We start from the raw sequence: 7,610 nt of genomic DNA on the forward strand, positions 1-7,610 counted from the left end.
GCAGGGATGGCATGGGAGCAGCAGGGAGAAGAGAAGGCTGCCGGCCGGCCGCAATCATCGAGCGGAGCTGAGGTCGGTCCAGTCCAGTTCAGTTAGCCAGGCTCGTGAGTGACTTGCGAGGGCGACGAGGCAAGCACTGTAGGTCTGTGGCTGTGAGCGGGCCGGCCGCGCGCACAACATGCGTGCGGTGGATGGATAGAGCATCCCTGTTAGTCCTCGAGGAGTAGGAAGATTACTGGCAGCAGTACCCCCCCTCCCGTTCGTGCTTAGTGCATTTTTTTTTATTGATCTACTATCTATTGGGATGAGCAGATGGGATGGTCGTTCAGACATCCCCTCCGCCGTCCACTCCATCCCCGCGATTCGATTCCCCGAGCCCGAGCACGCAGCGCACAAGCAAGAGGAGGGAAGAGGGAACCGGTAGAGAGAGGGGTAGAGAGAGTGGCGGGCGCCGCGGCCCATTAATGGTGCTTCACGTGACCTGCCACGCCCCTACCTCCTGCCCTCCCCTTCCGTCTGTCCGTCCGTCCGCGTGTGCCGTGTGCCCATCGCGCCCTGCCTCCCTTCCCTCCCTCACCGGTCACCGGACCCTTGGCCAATTTGCCATTTGCCTCCCCTCCCCATCCCTCCCTAGTCCCTCCCCACTCACGGAGTCACGGTAGCTGCCATTGTCGCCCTGTCTCCCCCCTCCACGCTCTACCACAACACAGCACAGCACAGCACAGCGCCACGATCTCGGTCTCGCCGGTGCCACCCTGCTGGGCTCCGCCCCATACCTCCGGCCTACTGCAACCGGTGCCCGGCGGCTCTGTCTCTGACGGTACGGACGTGGCCCGGCCGACTGAGCGCAGTCCGGCCGGCGCTGCCTCACAGCGACAAGCAAGACACAGGCGCCACCGGCCGCGGGAACTCTCCTCTGCTCGCCCTCGCCCTCGCCGCGGGGAGACACGGGGTAGGCGCGGAGGACGCTAGATCCGCGTGTCCGGCCCCGCCTCCACCGCACCGCCGCCCGCGGCGGCGGCGGCCGCGGTTTCCTCGTCGCGCGCCAACGTAGCTGCTGCAGTGCAGGTCCGTCACCCCACCCTCCTACGCTCCTCTCTATCTCTGCTTGGTGGCCGTGGTGGGTTTTGCCATTTTTGGGTTGGTTTGGGTTGGGTGAGCTGTTCATCCGGGGTGGTGCCATGGTGGTGGGAGGTGACCGTTCGCCGTCCCTGTCGCTCCCAAAAGCGGCGCCTTTTCAGCCGCGCTTCCGATTGGAGCTGGGGCTTCGGTTTGGATTACGGAGCTCCTCCTCGCTCCTACCCTTTTTTTAATCTCCTCTCTAATCCGATCTAATCGCAGTCACCTGCTCGCCTCCCACTCTATCCTGTAGTAATTAATGCCCGTAGTTAGTTCTCCCCTCCTAACCTCTGCCTTGCCGCATCCATGGGGACCAGCGCCATCGCCAGCTTTCCCTCCGCCACGCCCATTGGCTCCGGTGCCGTTGCCGACTTCGCCGTTGCCATTGCTGCGCCCTGTCCCCGTCCTCCTCCTCCTCGGTGGTGGGATAACGACGGCTGCGTCCCCGCCAACGTTTGGCTGTGGCTTGTAAAAGATCGTAAATTTTCGATGGGAATAGTATTTTTCTCTCACGCAACCAGCGAACAATACGCCGGCTCCGTTCCGCCGACCAGGTAACATGCGCCTCTGCTCTGCTCCGCGCTGCCCGTCCCAATCACGCAATTCGTGCCGCTCTCTCGTCTGCATGTAATGTACTCCGTAATTTATTATTCGGTTCACCGCTGCGTCTCGTCCGATGAGATGAGATTCGGTCGGGTCTTTTTCCTGTGTCCGTCGCCGTCCGTTCGAGCGGGCAAGAAAATAAAAAGGCCGGTGCCTTTCCTCCGCGCCCCAAGCTAGCTGCTCCGGCCGTCGCAGCTTTCTTGGCGCGTCTGCGGGCACACAGCGCCTCGGTTCGTTGGGTAGGAAATCGCCCACCTTTCGCGGCGTGGTTGCGACATTGGCAAAGCTTCTTCCTTCCTTCCTTCCCTCTGTTTCCGCTGCGTTAGCTTGCAAGTTCCTGCCAAAGCGAGGAGATTGCTACTGCGTCGAGGAGCCATTTTCCTTGCAGCCTGCATAGCGAAAGAGAAAGGCAGCTAGGCGGAGAGAGAGAGAGAGCCGCAACGGCAGCTTTTGCACGCCCGCGGCGCATCTTTTTATCCCCGCTAGCTTTAGGCCTTGTTATGCCACCAAAATTCCAAGTTTTTTCACTCTCTCTTTATCACATCAATTTTTAGCTGCTTACATGGAGTATTAAATGTAGGTAAAAAAAATAATTAATTACACAGTTTAGTTGGAAATCACGAGATGAATCTTTTGAGCCTAGTTGATCCACGATTGAACAATATTTGTCAAATAAGACGAAAGTGATACTTTTTCAGCATCTAAACGAGGCCTTAGTTCGTTTCTTGTGGCCTTTTCCGGGGGCCGGCGGGCGAAATGTGAATATGTGATAATGAGTTCTCGTGGCGTCCGTCGATCTGTTCGCCGTTCTCCCATCATCATAGTTCCCTGTCGTCCGTCCTTTGCACATTTGTTCTTGTCCTCGGGGGAGCAAGGCGTGTGGGGGTTCGCGCTTCACGTGTTGATTCCTCGCGCTCCCGCACTGCCTCCTCGTCGGATTTCGTGATGTGGAAGCCGCTTTTTGGACGCAGCTGATCAGTTGTTGTATTTTTTTGTTCCGTTCTTCCGCTCCTGCCTTGTCCGGTTCTTCTCTCTCACTATCGTCTTCAAAAGGTTTAACTTTGAAATGTATGTCACTGCTAGCATGATGGCGACGTGATTACGGAATCTGATGAGTTATGGCTCTGATTTGCAGGAGGAAGTTGTGAATGAAAGGGGTTCAGGATAAGAGGCACAGAAAGAAGCAGGACCTTCAGGTTCTCGCGCCCTTCCCGGGATGCCTGGGGAGGATGATCAACATGTTCGATCTCGGCAATGGCGTGGTTGCCACCAAGATGCTCACCGAGAAGGCACATAGAGATGGTACCTATTTCTCTTACCCTTTTCCACTACATGGTTTTGTAAATTTTGCATGATTTTTTCTGTTCCCTGGGATGGGTTTCTTCTTCTTCAGCGTGTGCAAGGTTATGCTCCACAAAATCTGTGATGCAGTGTAGCATATGCTTTGCAGTTTCTCCAGCCGGAAAAGACCGGAGTAATACTTTCAAGATGGCAATTAACCCCCCAGTTCAGACTGAAGATAAACAGGTATGTACGATTTTTTTATATGTTTTTTCTCATTCGAAATAAAACTTGCGCACAACTAGAAGTTACACAATTTTGTTCATCTTCTATGATTTACCTGCAGAGAGATAGTCAGACAAGAAGGAATTCCCCTACTAAAAGATCCAACTCACCTACTAAAAGGACTGGTGCGACACCTGTTAAGATGCTCATGGAGCAGGACATGTGGAAAGAAGGGATGCCTGATGAGGAGCCACTGAATGTTGTTGCAAGATTAATGGGTCTACATGACGCTCCAGTTCAGCAATCTAATTTCCCTTTAGGAAGACAATTGGATAAGGAATATCATTGTGGTGGTTTTGAAGAGAACTACCGGAATCTCAAGCCGAAGAAGGAAAGCAAATGCCACCAAAACCAAAAGGTAGGGGCACGCCATCAGCACACTTGGAATGGTTCTGGTGACCAACCATCAAGAATCAATAGCATCCAGAGCAAGCACCTAGGAAATGAGCCTTGTTGTGAGAAGAGGATGTCGCTTGTTCGCGAGAAGTTTGCTGAAGCGAAGCGTCTAGCCACGGATGAGAAGCTTCTTCATTCGAAGGAGTTCCAAGATGCACTGCAGTTTTTAAGCTCAAATAGAGAGCTATTCTTGGAGTTCCTTGATGAGCCAAATCCTCTGTTATCAAGCAACCGTTATGAGTTCCAACCTGTTGCACCACCTTCTGAAGTAAAGCAAATAACCATACTGAAGCCATCAGAACCAACAAAGAGAAAAGGCAGCATCCTTGTGGGGAGACAACTGTTTTCAGATGGAGATGAAAGCTGAACGTAACAGATACAGGACGCCATCAGAGTTTAGATGTTTCCCCAGCAAATTCAAATTTGTCTGAGCCAACAAAAATTGTAGTACTAAAGCCAGGACTCTCCAATTCTCATGATTCCAGGATTGCGAGGTCTTCATTATCATCAGCAGAAGATAGTGAAGAAGAAAGTATGATGACGGTTGATGAAACCGTGTGCTCAAGAAGGTTGGCAAAGGAGATCACTTGGCAGATGAGGATGCAGCTAAAAGACAAGCAAGATGAAGAGAGCATGCTCTCATGTGAATACCCTGACTTTTATTTCGGAGATGACTCCTTCAGTAAGTCAGAAATTGAGATTGCAAAAGAGATGTCTGGTGAAACAAGTGAGGAATTGGAGTTTGGCACTCCGACTTCTGGTCGTTCTTGGGATTTTCTGAGTAGAAGTGGAAGTCCTTACTCTGCGTCATGCTCTAGTCAGGCATCCCATAGAAGGGAACCATCTGTAGTTAGGGAAGGCAAGAAGAAGATTTTAGAGAGATGGTCTATGGTATCATCAACAGTCAGTAGTGAGGAAGAAATGGAAGGTCGCAGAAGTACAGGCACACTTGGTGACATGCTCACAATACCGAAAGTCAAGGACCAGGAAGAAATTGGGGCTGAAACACTGGGGAGCCCAGCACCTGAGCTGGAACCTGAAGAGCCTTTCTCATGTTTGCCAAGATCTCGATCTCTTCCACTTTCTTTGTCCTATGGAGTCGCTGAGTCAAATGGATTAGCCTCTGGCACTCAGGAAGCTGAAAAGGAAAGAATCAGGAAGTCATCATCATTTAGGGAAAAAGTTTCTAGCCTGTTCTCTAAAAATAAGAAATCAACTAGGGAGAAGGTAGATCCATCTGCTGAGCAATAGACTCAAGAATGGAGGGGCTGTGACTACTGGTGATGTGAAGGAAGGCTGGAGCCATCTTGCGCTAGAGAATCTTCAGAAACAAAGTACTTGTCTAAATACAGATGAGAAGAACACTGTGCAAGGACTCGTGACTAGTTCTTGTGATACTAATGATACAGCTAATATCCCTGCCAAGGTAATTCAACATCTATCTTGTTAAATCTGGTGCTCATGGTTTTCGTACAATCACTTGTGTAGCCTTCAAAAGTCCAAAATATGATAGTTAGCTTTGCTGTATCAGGATATTTCCTCCATTTCAAGTCTTGGCGCCCCAGGAATCTTTGGTGACCCTCAGGACCAACCTAGTCCTGTATCTGTACTAGATGGACCATTTATATGTGATAACAGGAGGCTACTGTACTCATCTGAAAATTTCATAACTTCATCCCCACGTAAGCCTGAAAACCCATTTCATCAAACTCTTAGCTGTCTAGCGCAAGATGGTCTATCTCAAATGGCATTTTTACATATATGTGCAGAAGCTTTGTCGAGGTCTCCCCTGATCGGATCATTTTCACGGTCACTGTCATGGGAGGATCCCCCGCTGGAAGTCATGTCGCCAAATTCTTTGAGACTCTCAAGGCTTTTCTCAAAGGCTGATGAAGATCTAGATTCACTGACTTTTATCCAAAAGCTGGTCCACTCTTGTGGCATGGATGGAGAAAGTTGCATATTAGCTGACCCTTTGGACCCAGATTTGCTTGAGAAGATTTCAGATTATGATGAAGGAATTAAGTTTGGGAAAAGACGGTCAAAACAGAGGCTTCTTTTTGACGCCGTAAACGAAGCACTCACTGAGCTTGCTTCGATGGCGGAACTGGCTGCATACCCCTGGGGTAGATCATGCTCTTCGGAGCACGGGGATTGCAAGAATGGTTCCAGTAATTTGGCGGCTGAGGAAATTTGGCGGGTCATTAGGAACTGGTCGATACTTGAGAAGTATCCTCCCGGCGAAGCTATTGAAAGAAATCTCTTGCTGGAGATGATACTCAAGAGGGAGGTGGCTGAGGCAGCCAGCGCTGACACGACTCGGTTAGAGATGTTTGATCTCAACACCGCGGTCTGCACCATGGTCTTGGAGGACCTGGTTGAAGAGACAGTTGTAGATCTGACTAACTGCTAGTGAGGTACCTCTGTCCTCTAACTAATAATCTTGCCTCTGCTCCCTAATGTTGCTGCTGGTGTGATACTTGCTGCTGTAACACTGCTCCATTTATTCACGCTATTACTTGCTGAAATGTGATGTCAAATGGGTCTCTACCTTGTTTACATTTCTGTTTTGATCTCTGATATTTGCTCTAGCCGTTAACTATTAATGGTTTTGCAATGAATTATGCCATTGTTGTGTCTATATGTAGCCGTTTTGCACACACAAGACAAAAAATAATAAGTTGCATGGCTCCACACTTCCACAGCATTAGTTTGTTGATGCTGCCTGTAGTTGAGATTGTCTCGTTTGTGGTGGGGACCTATGCCTGCTTGGATCAATCAGTCCATTGCATGGTCTAGTGCAAAAGATATGAAAACATGCACATGGCTTCTTGGAGCCTGTCCTGTCCTGTCCACACATCTCAAAAGGCACAAGATGATCCTGTTAGTGTGCATGTCAACTGTCATTTTGTTTATTTGATTCGAGGACACCTTTTGTTTAGTTGAGTCTAGTTTAATCCAAGCTTAGAGCCTAGTACTCCCATGCCACTAGGCTGAAACGTAGTACATGCTTAGCAGTAAGACAAATGTTGCCTGCCCATTGGCATGGTTATTTTGGTGAAGGAATCAACCAGACTAAACTGCCTTGTCATCGCCTCGAGATTGGCACGTTTTGGGCCCTGCATAAGCAAAAACTAACGGGAGAGGAGAATCTCTTGAGCAGCCTTCATATCACGGTTACATTTGGGAAAGAGTAATTTGAGGTGAAGCTGAAGACCACGGCATCAAACATGGAGCTTTGCCCTGGTGTCTCGCGCCACTCCACCAGTTAGTTCAAACCAATTTGATACGTAGTATACTACTCCTGCTGTTGCTTGAAGAAAGGAGGTTTGCTTGTGATGTTGATGTTGATGTTGTTGTTGCTGCCTGGTTGGATTATTAGGGTTCCTGTGGCCTGTGGCTGCCATTGCCATGTGGGCGACAGTGGCTCCATGTGGGCGTGCCACGTGGGCCCACGTGCCAGGCAGAGGAGACGGTGCACTGGTGCTGCTGAATGATACCGGCCGGGGGCGGGGGAGGGGGCGGCGGGCCGCTGCCGCTGCTGCGGCATGCTACAGGTCACTGGGGACCTGGAGGAGTAGCCAGCATGCAGGTGGTGGCTAAAGCCATGGCCGGGCAGGTAGCTTAGCTCTGTTCATCTTTTGCTCACTTTTCAGGCGAGCATGTGAATTTCCCTGGAGCATCTGCAACTCAGCAGTGTAATTTCTTTCGCGCTCCTCTCCAGACTCTCAAGTTGCCACTGTTTGTGATCTGGCCTCTAAAGAAAACCACAACAGCAGTCGGCCTCGGTCCTCTTGTTTTCTAGCTAAGGGCGAGCTCCGACTCGGTGCTGTGACTGTTGTTACATATACTTACATCGCCCTGTCTCTCCAGTAACAATTCAATGGTGGTTGCATACTTGCATTGCATGGGGACTGAACTGAGTC

General features: G+C 50.3%; 1 pseudogene; it reads left to right on the forward strand.

Annotated features, from left to right (window-relative positions):
- The first annotated feature begins 318 nt into the window (after positions 1–318).
- LOC136468019 (uncharacterized) lies at positions 319–6,212 on the forward strand (annotated as a pseudogene).
- The last annotated feature ends 1,398 nt before the right edge of the window (positions 6,213–7,610 follow it).

This window comes from Miscanthus floridulus, chromosome 7 (genome assembly GCF_019320115.1).
Source record: "Miscanthus floridulus cultivar M001 chromosome 7, ASM1932011v1, whole genome shotgun sequence".
Lineage (NCBI taxonomy): Eukaryota > Viridiplantae > Streptophyta > Magnoliopsida > Poales > Poaceae > Miscanthus > Miscanthus floridulus.